Source organism: Pelophylax lessonae (genome assembly GCF_965119305.1).
Source record: "Pelophylax lessonae genome assembly, chromosome: 2".
In the NCBI taxonomy this organism is placed as follows: Eukaryota; Metazoa; Chordata; class Amphibia; order Anura; family Ranidae; genus Pelophylax; species Pelophylax lessonae.
The window spans coordinates 261,823,624-261,839,261 of NC_138769.1; the positions used below are offsets into that span (position 1 = coordinate 261,823,624).

Sequence of the window (15,638 nt, forward strand, 5' to 3'; positions counted from 1 at the left end):
TCAAAATTGAACTTTTTGGCAACAATGCAAAACGTTATGTTTGGCGTAAAAGCAACACAGCTCATCACCCTGAACACACCATCCCCACTGTCAAACATGGTGGTAGCAGCATCATGGTTTGGGCCTGCTTTTCTTCAGCAGGGACAGGGAAGATGGTTAAAATTGATGGGAAGTTGGATGGAGCCAAATACAGGACCATTCTGGAAGAAAACCTGATGGAGTCTGCAAAAGACCTGAGACTGGGACAGAGATTTGTCTTTCAACAAGACAATGATCCAAAACATAAAGCAAAATCTACAATGGAATGGTTCACAAATAAACATATCCAGGTGTTAGAATGGTCACGTCAAAGTCCAGACCTGAATCCAATCGAGAATCTGTGGAAAGAACTGAAAACTACTGTTCACAAACGCTCTCCATCCAACCTTACTGAGCTTGAGCTGTTTTGCAAGGAGGAATGGGCAAAAATTTCAGTCTCTCGATGTGCAAAACTGATAGAGACATACCCCAAGCGACTTACAGCTGTAATCGGAGCAAAAGGTGGCGCTACAAAGTATTAACTTAAGGGGGCTGAATAATTTTGCACGCTCAATTTTTCAGTTTTTTTATTTGTTAAAAAAGTTTGAAATATCCAATAAATTTCGTTCCACTTCATGATTGTGTCCCACTTGTTGATTCTTCACAAAAAATTAGTTTTATATCTTTACGTTTGAAGCCTGAAATGTGGCAAAAGGTCGCAAAGTTCAAGGGGGGCGAACAACTTTCGCAAGGCACTGTATAGGTATATATTGTATATATATATATATATAAATATACACACACATACATGTATATATATATTTCATGTGTGTGTATGTATATATATATATATATATTGCAAGCTGGGGAACAGGTAGCAGGTGCAAAGCTCCCTGGGATAAGCAGTCTTTCAGGCACAGATACCAAATCCAGTGAGGTAGTGACAAACAGTGCGGCTTTTATTGGTGCTATATACAAGTCTATATACAGTTGCTGTACAGTGCTTTAAGGAAAAATAACCAGAAGAAATAATAGCAAAACAAAAGCCTAGCCGTGTCCCGGCACTTACTATATACAAAGCAGGCCCTCACTAACAAGCTGAGCAAGCCTATCGCTTGTCATCTTCCACAAACACAATCTGACATTATTAACCTTCTGATCTCCTAGACAAACATTGTCTAATTTCCCAGGCTGAGAGTGAGCACTGCTGTCTGTCTCAGGTGAGTTTAAATTGGCCTGGGGAAGAGGACCAAGATCCGAACTGGATCATGGATCAGAGATCCCTAAAGGTATACGAGAGATGCCTGGGTGATGTATAAACCCCCGAACAGGACTTTTCCTGTCTCTCTCTGGGACGTTCTGCTACATATCCCCCCCCCCCCTGTTTCAACCCCAGGGTTGAAACACCTGTGGCCTAACAGGAGTGAACACGGGACAGGGCATCTACATTCCCCATCTCAACACCTGGCCTGTGTTTTACAGTGAAGCAGTAATCCTGTAGAGCCAAAAACCACCGGTTCACCCGTCTATTAGTCTCCTTCTTTTGGGCCATCCATTTCAGAGGAGCATGGTCAGTTATCAAATCAAACCGGCGCCCTAACAGATAGTACCTTAGCGCGTCCAAGGCCCACTTTATGGCTAAACATTCCTTTTCAATGACTGCATACTTTCTCTTGTGTTCATTAAGCTTTCTGCTCAGGTATACCACAGGGTGTTCTTCCCCATTGTGTACCTGTGACAATACGGCCCCAATACCTACATCAGACACATCCGTCTGAACCAAGAAATCCTTTGAGAAATCAGGGGAGTACAACACTGGCTGTGCACAAAGAGCCTTCTTTAAAACTTGGAAAGACTCCTCTGCTATTGGGGACCATTTCACCATTACGGATTCTTTCCCTTTCATAAGGTCGGTCAGTGGGTGTTATACCTGAAGGGTTTCACATGTACTGTCACTTTAAGGCTGGCTCCACCCAGGAGTGATGACAAGGGTCAAGGGGCAGAGTGGCCATCTTTAGACACATGTAGAGATGTATTGATATGCAGAGCTGTCCTGTAATCCTGTACAGTGAGTCCTGAATAAACAACCGTTGTTCCAGACCAGAGTCCTGTGTCTCTCACAACACGGAGAATATAACAGTGGCGACGAGGATGGGATTTACAAGGTTACTATCCGTGTGAGAAAGGAAAGGAAGAAAAAAAAAACTCTGGATTGTCAGGAATACAAAACCCACAGAGCCCAGCAGGAAAATGTCATTGATCGGGACATTAAGTGAATTTGATGGCGAACAGACAACGTGGATTTCTTGGATTGAAAGATTAGAACAATATTTCTGTGCAAATGCCATCCCAGGCGACAGGCAAGTAGCAGTTTTTCTGACACTGGTTGGTGCTAGGACATATGACACTCTTAGGGATCTCCTTTTCCCTGAAAAACCAGCAACTAAGACTTTGGCAGAGCTCCTGACACTGTTAGGGAATCACTTCCAGCCTAAACCACTAGAGATTGCAGAAAGATTCAGGTTCTATCAGCGGCAGCAGCAGCCGGGTGAAGATATTAAGGCTTATGTGCTCGCCCTTCGCAGACTAGCCTCAACCTGTTCTTTTGGGGAGTACTTACCAACTGCACTGAGGGATAAGTTTGTCATGGGACTGAATAGTGAGTCTAGCCAAAAGAGACTGTTAACAGAGAAAGATCTTACCCTTACAAAGGCAATTGAGATAGCTTCAGTGATGGAAATGGCTGTGAAAGATACAGAAGCTTTGAACCCCCAGAGCAGAAGGGGAGAGGTTAAAGAGGAAGTTTTCAGAACAGCAGTCAAGCAAACTGCAGCTAACTGTAAATATAGAACCTCACCAACCAGGACGTCAGCTTGCTACCGTTGTGGGAATACAGACCATGATCACAAAGTCTGCCGGTTTAAGGATCAGCTCTGTCATAATTGTGGAAAGGCAGGCCATCTGAAACGAGTCTGCCGTAGTAAGAAGGTGCGAAATAAACAACCTCTGAACCCCAGGACAAAGGCATATATGGTGGGAAGATATACATCATCATCTGAATCAGAGGATGAGGAAGTGCTCCACAGATTGGACATACATCATATGCATTCAGCACCCTCAGCAATGACTGTAGAGGTAACCGTGGAAGGAAAGAAACTCAAGATGGATGTAGACACAGGAGCAGCAGTTTCAGTTATCACCCAGAAACAATGGAGAAAACTTCTGATCCGAACAACTGTCCGTCCAACACCAATCAAACTGCAGACATATTCAAAGCAGATACTCCACCCACTGGGGTACGTGAAAGTACAGGTATCCTACAAGGGTCAGACAAAGAGAATGCCATTATATATCCTAGAACATGGGGGACCCCCTCTTTTTGGGAGAGACTGGATTGCTCACTTTGGCATGCCAGACATCGCCATTAACCCCTGCAACAGCGTGACCATCCCATCAGGGGATGAAGAGGGATGGGTGAAGTCCCTGAAACAGCGATTCCCGCAAGTCTTTGATAACCATTTGGGAAAAATAAAGCATGACTGTGTGAGACTCAGGCTGAAACCCAATGCCCAGCCTAGGTTCTTCAAAGCTCGGACGGTACCTTTCGCACTCCGAGCAGGTGTGGAAGCTGAACTAAGCCGGCTGGAGGAACAAGGTGTCATCTCAAAGGTAGAGCACAGCGAATGGGCATCACCAGTTGTACCAGTAAAGAAAGCGAATGGGGACTTACGCATTTGTGGCGATTTCCGCATGGCACTAAATTCTCAACTGGAGATAGACCAGTATCCCCTACCCAGAGTAGATGACATTTTTGCCTCTCTTGCAGGAGGTCAAAAGTTCACCAAGCTTGATCTCAGGCAAGCTTATTTACAGTTTGAGGTCCACCCTTCGTCCCGCAAGTTTCTAACAATCAACACTCACAAGGGACTGTATAAATACAATCGGATGGTGTTTGGGGTAGCCTCCGCCCCAGCCATTTGGCAACGCAAAATGGATGAGATTTTGGCGGACATTCCTTTCACACAGTGCCTGTTAGATGACATGCTCATCACGGGCCTGACGGACCAGGAACACAAGCATAACGTGGAGCTTGTGTTGGCGAGACTGCAAGAACAGGGTCTAAAAGTGAACTTGGCGAAATGCCAATTCATGGTACCTAAATTGGAGTTTTGTGGCCACCTTGTGGATGCAGAGGGTATACACACCACGGAAGCCAAAGTTGATGCTTTAGTAAAAGCTCCAGCCCCGACCAACGTCCAGCAGCTGCAATCATACCTGGGCTTGCTGAACTATTACCACAAATTCCTGCCGGATCTAGCACACACTTTGTTTCCATTAAACAAGCTTTTGGAGACACACTCCAGATGGAACTGGTCGGCTGCATGCCAACGTGCTTTTGAAGTTTCTAAGCGAAAGCTGTTGGCGTCACGCATGCTCGTGCACTATGACCTCCAAAGGCCTCTCACCTTGGCTTGTGATGCCTCACCCTATGGTCTAGGGGCTGTACTATCTCACGTTTTACCAGATGGGTCAGAGAAACCTGTGGCATTCGCCTTCAGGTCCTTGACAAAAGCAGAAAGCAATTACTCTCACATTGACAAAGAGGCTCTGGCGCTCATATGGGCAATTAAGAAGTTTCATCTTTACCTGTATGGTAGGGAATTGTCACGTACCTGGTCCTGAAGCCGAAATGCCGAGAGGGCTCTCCTTGCGGCTGAGTGCTTGGTGTCCCTGAAGGTGGTAACAGGAAGCACGAAGCCCAAAGTAGCAGGGATTGCCAGCTGTGCCCCAGATGAGGGTTGATGGTAGGAATATATCTCTGCAGGTGAACACCAGAGGAGGTGAGCACTAGGACCCAGGAGTGCTGTGGTAGTTGCAGACTGCACACGGCTGGAAGTAGTTTGTAATGGAGAGTGCAGCTGGCAGGATCAACAGGTAAGTACTGGAAGCAGGTTCTGCAGGCTGGGTACAGCAGGTGGGCACCAAGGCAGATCACAGCAGACAAGGCACAGCCAAAGGCGTAGTCGGGGACAGAAGCAGAGGTCAGTAAGCCAGAGGTCAGCAGATCAGATAGCAGAGTCGTGGTTAGGCAAGCCGGGGTCATACACAGGGCAGATGTCAAGAGAAGATCCGTGAACAATCCGAGGTCAGAGCTGGGAGCGAGACAAGAGGAATCCAAGAACAAGCCGGGTTGTCAACAGGTGATCAGAAGCAGCAACAAACACAGGAAGCAGGAAACAGGAAACAGGAAGCTGAAGACCAGTCAGCAATGTTCATGTGCCACAGATATCCTTTTAAAGGCCAGAGGGTGCTGGGATTGGACATCCACTTTGTGGGCCAGCACGCACACGTCTTCGCCCTAGCGGACGTGCGTTTGCAATACGTGCGTGCGTATTCATGCGGCTAGTTCCCTGACAGTGCCCCCCCCCTTATGGGCAGCCTCCGGATGCCCAAACGTGACACCTTCTCAGGGTTTCTGTTGAAGAATTCTTGCAGTAACCTGGGGGCATGAATATTTACCTCAGGCTCCCATGAATTTTCTTCAGGTGGATATCCCTTCCACTTAACAAGATACTGAATATGTCTTCCTCGCTTTCTGCAATCCAGTATTGCTTCCACCTCAAATTCAGTTTCCTCGCCAATAGTAATTGGAGGTGGCGGTGGGTTCTCCCTTCCTGGGAAACGATCTGGAACAGCAGGTTTAAGAAGAGACACATGGAAGACTGGGTGAATTTTGTAAGATTGCGGAAGAGAAAGTTCGAAAGCCACAGGATTGATGATTCTTTTAATTCTGAAAGGTCCGATGAACCTTGGTCCCAGCTTACGAGAAGGACAGGGGAGTTTTAGGTTGGCCGTAGACAGCCACACTCTGTCACCAACCTTGAAGGCCGGGTTCTCCCTACTCTTCTTATCATAATTCCTTTTATAGTCATCCTGGGCCTTTTGTATTGCCTCCTGCAGGGTCTGGTAATTCGTAAAGATGGAGGTTAATCTATCTTGTACTGCGGGCACATCAGTTTCTGGCAGAGAATCTGGAAAAAAGCATGGATGAAAGCCATAGTTAGCCCAGAATGGGGTTTGGTTGGTGGCCGCGTGCACTGAGTTATTGTAGGCAAATTCAGCACAGGGGAGCAGAGATACCCAGTTGTCCTGTGAAAAGGTGGAGAAACACTGAAGATACTGCTCTAAGGTCTGGTTGGTCCTCTCTGTCTGACCATTGCTTTGTGGGTGGTAGGCTGAGGACAAGCAGACATCAATATTTAAAGCTTTGCAAAGGGTTCTCCAGAATTTGGAGGTAAATTGCACACCTCTGTCTGATACAATGCTTTTGGGCAAGCTGTAAAGTCTCACTACTTCTTTAATAAAAGCCTGAGCCGTGTCTGTGGCTGAAGGTGTGCCCACCATAGGCACAAAATGCGACATCTTAGATAATCGATCAATGACTACAAAGATGGATGTGAATCCCTCAGCCGGAGGCAGGTCCACTATAAAGTCCATTGACAACATCTTCCAGGGCAAATCAGGAATTGGTAACGGCCTTAGCAGGCCCCAGGCTCTGGTGTTACTTCCCTTATTACGAAGGCACGTAGTACAGGAGCCAACATAATCCTTACAGTCCTGACTCAGGCCTGGCCACCAAAAAGATCGTTGAATGAGCTCAATGGTCTTGTGTACCCCGAAATGACCCGCTAATTGATGGTCATGACATGCCTTCAGGACTAGGGTCCTTGCTTCTTGTGGAACGAAGATCTTGTTATTTTGCCAGAAAAAATTGTCTTGTTTTTTCAAGGAACGAACTTCAGACTCCGGACACTGAGTGGAAGCTTGCTGGATGGCTGATTTTAAATCAGGTTGCAACAACAAAAAGTTTTGTGGTGAAAGGATGGTACTGGAGGAGGCTATTTCAGGGGTCTCTGGAAACATTCGTGAAAGTGCATCGGCCTTGCCGTTTTTTGACCCTGGCCTGTAGGTGATATGAAAATTAAATCGGGAGAAGAACAAAGCCCACCGTGCTTGCCGAGGCCTAAGGCGTTTAGCAGTCCTAAGATATTCCAGATTCTTGTGATCTGTAAATATCATCACTGGATGGGCAGCTCCTTCCAAAAGATATCGCCATTCTTCTAAGGCTGTTTTGATAGCCAGTAGCTCCCGATCACCGACATCATAATTCCTTTCTGCTTGACTCAGCTTCCGAGAAAAAAAAGCTACTGGATGGAGCAAGGCTTTAGGCCCCATACGTTGTGACAAGATTGCCCCAGTGGCGACCTCGGAGGCATCAACCTCCAAGACATAAGGCAGAGCAGGGTCTGGGTGCCGAAGTATTGGAGCGGAGGTGAAAAGAGCTTTCAGTTTATTGAAGGCCGCCTGGGCTTCCTGGGACCACTGAAATCGGGAATGTTGACGTGTGAGCTGGGTAATGGGAGCAATAATGGATGAGAACCCTTTAATAAATCTCCTGTAAAAGTTGGCGAACCCCACAAATCTTTGGATTCCTTTTTTATCCACTGGGGCAGGCCATTCCAGGATGGAAAACACCTTTTGGGGGTCCATAGCGATACCATCAGTGGATATGATCAATCCTAGGAACTGGATGGTTTGTCTCTCAAATTCGCATTTCTCTGCCTTGGCGTAGAGTCCATGTTTCCTGAGGGTAGACAAGACTTTCTTTACGTGCACACGATGCAATTCAAGAGATGCAGAGAAAATGAGAATATCATCAAGATAGACTATAAGGAAGTAATCCAGAAATTCTCTAAAGATGTCATTTACAAGGTGTTGGAAAGTGGCTGGGGCATTGCAAAGTCCAAAAGGCATCACAAGATATTCAAAATGTCCGAAACGGGTTCGGAAGGCCGTTTTCCACTCGTCACCTTCTCTAATTCGGACTAAATTGTATGCACCTCGTAGATCCAGTTTAGTGAAAACTCGAGCAGCTCGAAATCGTTGAAACAGTTCTGGTATGAGAGGTAGCGGGTAGCGGTTCTTGACCGTAATTTTATTCAATTCCCTGTAATCTACACAAGGTCTGAGTGTATGATCCTTCTTTTGAACAAAGAAGATTCCTGCTCCTGCAGGGGAAGAGGATGGACGGATAAATCCCTTTTCCAGATTCTCGTTTATGTAGAGTCGTAGAGCCTCCAGCTCTATTTCTGATAATGGATATATCCGACCAAAAGGAATTTCTGCACCTGGAAGTAGTTCAATAGGACAGTCATAAGAGCGATGAGGTGGCAACACATCAGCTTTCTTCTTATCGAACACATCCAGGAAGTCATGATAGCTAGTAGGCACATACTGACCGATATCTGATACTGCCTGAACGGTCAGGCAGCTGGGAGAGTCCAATGGTTCAGGAGCGAAACAATGCTGCTGGCAGTAGGCTGAAGGGAACATGATCTCCCCTTTAGACCAGTCAAACTTGGGATTATGGGCCCTCAACCAGGGAAGGCCGAGTATTACCGGAAACAAGGGGGAGTAGAGGACATCGAAACATAGGAACTCTTGATGTCCAGAGTCAGTAATCGTTAGAATTGGTTCAGTCTCTTGGGTAATGGGCCCCGACTTGGGAATGGTGCCGTCTGCCAGGTGAACAGTAAGACTCAGTCTTTTAGGTCTAAGTGGAATCTGTAATTTCTTAGCTAATGTAAGATCCAGAAAACAACTGCAGGCGCCTGAATCAACAATGGCTCGGAATTTGACTTCCCCTTCTGCCACTTGCAGTGAGACAGGCAAGATGATATGAGCGGGGGAGGATCCAGCGACCGAGGCATATGTGGGACGAGAGGACAGGAACTTACTGGGTCTCACAGGGCAGTTTCGAAGGAAATGTCCCGTACCGCCACAGTATAGACAAAGGTTGGCTTGCCGCCGGCGGATCCTCTCTTCAGGGGTCAGGGAAGGCCGCAACAGGCCGAATTGCATGGGTGTAGTGGTGGTTACTGGAGGTTTGTAAGATTGAGTCCGTTCAAAGCGCAGCTCCCGTAATCGGCGGTCAAGCTGTATAGCCAACTGTATAAGGCGTTCAAGGGTAGTGGGAGCTTCCACCCGGGCCAGTTCATCTTTGAGCGCCTCGGACAGACCAAGCCGGAACTGGTACTTGAGTGCGGCTTCATTCCAGTCTGTATCTGCTGACCATTTGCGGAATTCAACCGTATAGTCCTCTACAGGCCGATTCCCTTGCTGGAGTGTGTGCAGGGCCGCTTCGGCCGAAGCCATTCGCTGGGGGTCATCATACAGCTGTGCCATGGCTTCAAAAAAGGCTGAAACTGAGTCTAGGACTGGGTTACTTTGTTCCATAAGATGATGGGCCCAGGATTGAGGTTCTTCTGTCAGCAAGGAGATGATGAAACCGACTTTGACAGTTTCAAGGGAGAAAGTCCGTGGCTGCAGAGCTAGGTATAACTGACAAGCATTTTTAAACGCTCTGAATTTTCTTCGGTCCCCAGAGAAACGTTCGGGTATGGGGACCCTTGATTCAGGTGGAGGTACCACTACTGTGGGTATGACAGCGGTGCGTTCAAAAACAGCAGAGGCTGGAGCAGAGACCTCATGTGCGGTATTCTGGCAAGCAGAAAAGGACGTAGAGGGTATGCTGTGCAGGCGACCTTCTATTTGCATATAGCCGTCTTGTAAATTCTATACGGCTTGTGTGAGGGCTGTAACTTGTTGGCACAAAGCCTCTAGCGGAGACGCACCTCTGTCGGCTTCAGACATTTTATGGCTGACTGGTACTGTCACGTACCTGGTCCTGAAGCCGAAATGCCGAGAGGGCTCTCCTTGCGGCTGAGTGCTTGGTGTCCCTGAAGGTGGTAACAGGAAGCACGAAGCCCAAAGTAGCAGGGATTGCCAGCTGTGCCCCAGATGAGGGTTGATGGTAGGAATATATCTCTGCAGGTGAACACCAGAGGAGGTGAGCACTAGGACCCAGGAGTGCTGTGGTAGTTGCAGACTGCACACGGCTGGAAGTAGTTTGTAATGGAGAGTGCAGCTGGCAGGATCAACAGGTAAGTACTGGAAGCAGGTTCTGCAGGCTGGGTACAGCAGGTGGGCACCAAGGCAGATCACAGCAGACAAGGCACAGCCAAAAGCGTAGTCGGGGACAGAAGCAGAGGTCAGTAAGGCAGAGGTCAGCAGATCAGATAGCAGAGTCGTGGTTAGGCAAGCCGGGGTCATACACAGGGCAGATGTCAAGAGAAGATCCGTGAACAATCCGAGGTCAGAGCTGGGAGCGAGACAAGAGGAATCCAAGAACAAGCCGGGTTGACAACAGGTGATCAGAAGCAGCAACAAACAGGAAGCAGGAAACAGGAAACAGAAAGCTGAAGACCAGTCAGCAATGTTCATGTGCCACAGATATCCTTTTAAAGGCCAGAGGGTGCTGGGATTGGACATCCACTTTGTGGGCCAGCACGCACACGTCTTCGCCCTAGCGGACGTGCGTTTGCAATACGTGCGTGCGTATTCATGCGGCTAGTTCCCTGACAGGAATTCACCATACTGACTGATCATAAACCACTCCTTCAGATCTTTAGCCCTGACAAAGGCATCTCCCAGACGACTGCAGCCCGTCTTCAACGCTATGCCCTATTCTTGGGAGCATATAGCTACAAAATCCAGTATCGCAGCCATGATGCCAACGCTAATGCAGACGCCATGTCCCGTCTGACAAGGACATTAACAGACTCCTCTCCACCTGTCAAGAGTTGTCGTTACACCAGCCTGTCCTTTCTGTCTTCCGGGGAAGTAGCAGCCCATACAGCCAAGGATACCTTCCTTAAGACAATACTCTCCTGGGTACGGTACGGTTGGCCTGCAACTGTCACACAGGATTATGAGCCTTACTTCCGTAGGCGTCTGGAATTAACTGTGTCTGGCAACTGTGTTTTATGGGGAGACCGAGTGATCGTTCCACAGACCCTCCGGAGACACATTCTGGAATTGCTACATACTGGTCATCCCGGGGGCACACGTATGAAACAAAAGGCCCGAGGCTATGTGTGGTGGCCGAACCTCGACTCCGATATCACGACATATGTGAATGCGTGTGCTGGATGTGCACAAACTGCGAGAGACCCTCCTCGAGGGTGCGTCCAGCCCTGGACTTGGCCCACGGTTCCCTGGTTTCGCCTACACTTGGACTTTGCAGGCCCGATCAGAGGACACACCTTTTTGATCATTATTGATGCCCATTCAAAGTGGCCTGAGGTCGTTCCTGTTACTCAGCCAACGACTAAGGCGACGATTTCCATACTGTTACATCTCGCTGCTACGTTTGGATACCCCAGAGAAATTGTCACAGACAACGGTGCACAATTCACAAGCCAGGAGTTTCAGGGTTTCCTGACTGCCCACAACATCAAACACAAGTTGACCGCACCTTACCACCCGGCTACAAATGGTCAAGCAGAAAGGTTTGTACAGACCTTCAAACGCTATTTCAAAGCTACTGTGGCTACAAGTAAACAACAGTCCCTGTCACCCCAGCAGCTGGACTCCTTCCTTTCTGCTTACAGAACCACACCACATGCAACCACTGGGAAAACTCCAGCTGAACTTCTTTTGGGTCGGCAGCCATGGACTGTTTTGGATATGCTCCGCCCTCAAATGGTCCAGGAACATGTACGGCAGTCCCAAGACAAGAGGGTCGAACACGACGAGATTCCCCGGTTTACAGCCCAGCAAAAGGTATGGGCCCGATCTTATGGCGCTTCCAACACTCGTTGGCTTCCTGCTATCGTCGCAGAGACTTTGGGACCCAAAATGTATAGGGTCTGCCTGGAAGATGGTTCCATTTGCAGAAGGCATGCGGACCAATTGCGTCCTCGTTCTCAGCTGCCCGAATCCCTGACATCGGCTGCACCTCCAGTGTCTCAAGGATCTGCTCCTACCGGATCAGGAGGCATTGAGACTGATGCTTGGGGAGACTCTGAACTTTTGAACTCAGCTCCAACAGAGCCCTCCAGCCCTGGTCCAGAGGTCTGCTCACCCTCTGAGCTAGGGAATCCCCTCTTGGCCCCGCCGGTGTCCATTCCGGCCAGCCCTGCTTCCTCCAGCCCCGAGTCGCTGGGTGCCCGTCCTCAACGACACTGTCGCCCTCCAGACCGGTTTCAAATGCAAGACCGGTTACGAGACTTTCGACGGGCCCGCCGAAAGTGATCCGCTGCCATTTTCTCCCCGGAGCTTCCCTGGAAGTTGTTCTCACATCCGGACATGGAAGAAACCATGTAAATCTCCTGAGTTGGAGGACTGTATTGGACAATTATGAGTTACTGTTTTATGCCTGTTCTCGTTTTGTTGTTTTTTTTTTTTTGTTTTTTGTTTTTTTTTAGGTATGGATGGAAGGTGTTATACCTGAAGGGTTTCACATGTACTGTCACTTTAAGGCTGGCTCCACCCAGGAGTGATGACAAGGGTCAAGGGGCAGAGTGGCCATCTTTAGACACATGTAGAGATGTATTGATATGCAGAGCTGTCCTGTAATGCTGTACAGTGAGTCCTGAATAAACAACCGTTGTTCCAGACCAGAGTCCTGTGTCTCTCACAACACGGAGAATATAACAGTGGGGCAGCTAGAGTTGCAAAATTTGGGATAAACCTCCTATAGTACCCTGCAATCCCAAGAAAGGATCTGACCTGCTTCCTGTTTGCAGGACGTGGCCATTCTTGGATGGCTTCTACTTTGTTTAACTGAGGTTTAATGACTCCACGACCAATAGTGTAGCCCAAATACCTGGCTTCCTCTAAACCAATGGCGCATTTTTTTTGGGTTTGCTGTAAAACCTTCCTTGAAGAGGGAATCCAGAACAGCCTGTACACGGGGCAAGTGAGACTCCCAGTCAGTGCTATGTACCACTATATCATCCAGATAGGCAGCTGCATACTGTCCGTGAGGTCTTAGGGTCCTGTCCATGGCCCTCTGAAATGTTGCAGGGGCATTTTGCAACCCAAAAGGCATTTTTTTGTACTGAAATGAACCCTCTGGGGTAACAAACACAGTCTTTTCTTGGGCACTACCAGTCAGGGGTATTTGCGCCAATATACTTTGGTCAAGTCTAAGTAGTTAGGTAGCGGGCTTTGCCAAGTCTGTCTATAAGTTCGTCCACCCTGGGCATTGGGTACGTGTCAAACTTTGTCACTGCATTGAGTTTTCTGAAGTCGTTACAGAACCTCCAAGTACCATCCGGTTTTGGGACTAAAACGATGGGGCTTGACCAGTCACTATTGGATTCCTCAATGACATCTAGCTCAAGCATCCTTTTTACTTCGTCACTAATGTCCTTTCTCCTAGCTTCGGGAAAACGGTATGGTTTTAGCTTGACACGGACCCCAGGTTCAGTAACAATATCATGCTGAACCGTGGAAGTCGTACCAGGTAACTCTGAAAATTTCTCTCTATTCCTTATCAGGAACTCTCTAGCTTCTTGTTTTTGGGAATAAGACAGGGTGTCTGGAATCGTGACCTCGGGGACCAGAGGGGACTCAGCACCCCTAGATGTTACAGGGATGGACCTTGCAGTCAAGGCCAGCCTATCCTTCCAGGGCTTTAACAAATTTATATGGTAAATCTGCTCTGGATTCCTTTTTTCTGGTTGATGCACTTTATAATTGACCTCCCCAACTCTTTCTAATACTTCAAAGGGACCCTGTCACTTAGCCAGGAACTTGCTCTCAACAGTGGGAACTAACACCAGGACCCTGTCACCAGGTGAGAAAACACGGAGTCTGGCTCCCCTGTTGTATATTCTCTGTTGCGCTGCCTGGGCCTGCAGTAAGTGTTCCTTTACCATAGGCATGATCGCTGCAATCCTGTCCTGCATTTGAGCGATATGCTCAATTACACTTTTGTGGGGTGTCTGCTCCCCCTCCCAGGTTTCCTTGGCTATGTCTAAGAGTCCCCGAGGGTGTCTTCCATAAAGTAATTTGAACGGAGAGTATCCCGTAGATGACTGGGGTACTTCCCTGATGGCGAACATCAAGTACGGAATCAAGAAGTCCCAGTTTTTTCCATCCTTGTCCACAACCTTTTTTAACATACTCTTTAATGTTTTATTGAAGCGTTCTACAAGGCCATCAGTTTGAGGGTGGTATACGGAGGTTCGCAACTGGGTCACCTTAAATAACTTGCACAATTCTTTCATTATTCGTGACATAAATGGGGTGCCCTGGTCCGTAAGGACCTCCTTAGGGATCCCAACGCGACTGGACACCATGAACAACTCTTTAGCAATGTTCTTAGCGGATGCAGTGCGTAAGCGAACTGCCTCGGGGTAACGGGTAGCATAATCCATGATTACAAGAATGTGTTGATGACCCAGGGCAGACTTGGTCCATGGCGATCCTCTCAAAGGGCACTTCAATAATGGGTAAGGGCACTAAAGGACTTCGGAAGTCAGGTAGTGGGGCTGACATCTGACATACAGGACAAGATTGACAATAATTGTCAATATCTTTCTGTATCCCAGGCCAGTAAAACCTGCGTAACACCCTTTCAGTGGTTTTTTCAACCCTTAAATGACCTCCTAATAAGTGTCCATGAGCCAATTCCAGCACCACTTGTCTGTAAGGCTTAGGGACCACCAACCTAATCAACAATTTCATCGTTCTTTTTATATACACGATACAATAAATCCTGCTGAAAAAAGGAAAACAGGGCCTGTCCTCTGGTTCAACAGGTACATCATTAAACATTACTACATTCTCCCAGGCCCTGGCAAGGGTATGGTCTTTTTTCTGCTCGGTACCAAAGTTTTCCTTGTGCACATTAAGATCAGCAAACTCCAATGTAGCCTCAGGGTCAGCAGAAGGTTGTTCACCTGGACTGGCTGTGGGGACTTCCTCAGGCTCCTCCAGTTCTCCTGCTATAATAGAGAAAGGAAAATCCGGGGAACCTTGAGAGGAATCCCTTAAACCCACATTGTCGTGCTGGCCAGGGGTCTGGCTCCACCACTGAGTCAGTTACCGTGACCGAATCGGGACGATCCCACAGTTCCCAAAACGTAGGGAAGTCTCTACCAATGATGGCCTCGTGAGACGTGCACTAAGTGGGGCACAAGTCCGACCGGATGGGTCACCGTACCCAAGTCAGTTTCAAAGCTAACAGTAGCTATAGGATACTCCCGAGTATCACCATGTACACAGATCACAGCAATTTTTTTCCATTTAAATTCACATTTTCAACCATTTCTGCTTTAACCAAAGTCACCAGACTTCCCGAGTCCAGCAAGGCTGAAATAGGCTTATCATTAACAGTCATTTGGCATATGTGTTTTCCTACACCTGGCGCAGCAGCGCATGAAACAGCAGCAAACATAGACTGCCTTCTAAGAGACATGTCACACTGCATGGGTTCATCTGTCAACGGGCAGTTTGCTGCAACATGTCCCAGTTCCTGGCAACGGAAACTGATGTTACCCCAGTTGGGTTTGTTGACAGGCAGTGGCTTCCCTTGTTTGGGACACCAAACTTCAGCTCTGGCACCAAAAGTCCTCCCCCCTGTCTCCTTGCCATGCTGACCACCCACTTCCCCTGGAACAGTCTTACCGGTTGCCTGGGGAAACCGTGGCTTTGGGTGGAAAGTCTGTGCGGCTGTAGGGGTGGTGACCAGGTTCTCTGCAGCATAG

General features: G+C 48.0%; 1 protein-coding gene across 1 annotated transcript in view; it reads right to left on the reverse strand.

Moving 5' to 3' along the window:
- The window catches only part of LOC309548053 (syncytin-B-like), a gene marked incomplete at its 3' end in the record, with an annotated part of 415,210 nt that extends 399,779 nt beyond the window's left edge, over window positions 1-15,431 (reverse strand). The window contains 1 exon segment of the mRNA XM_082248022.1: window positions 15,415-15,431.
- Between the last annotated feature and the right edge of the window lie 207 nt (window positions 15,432-15,638).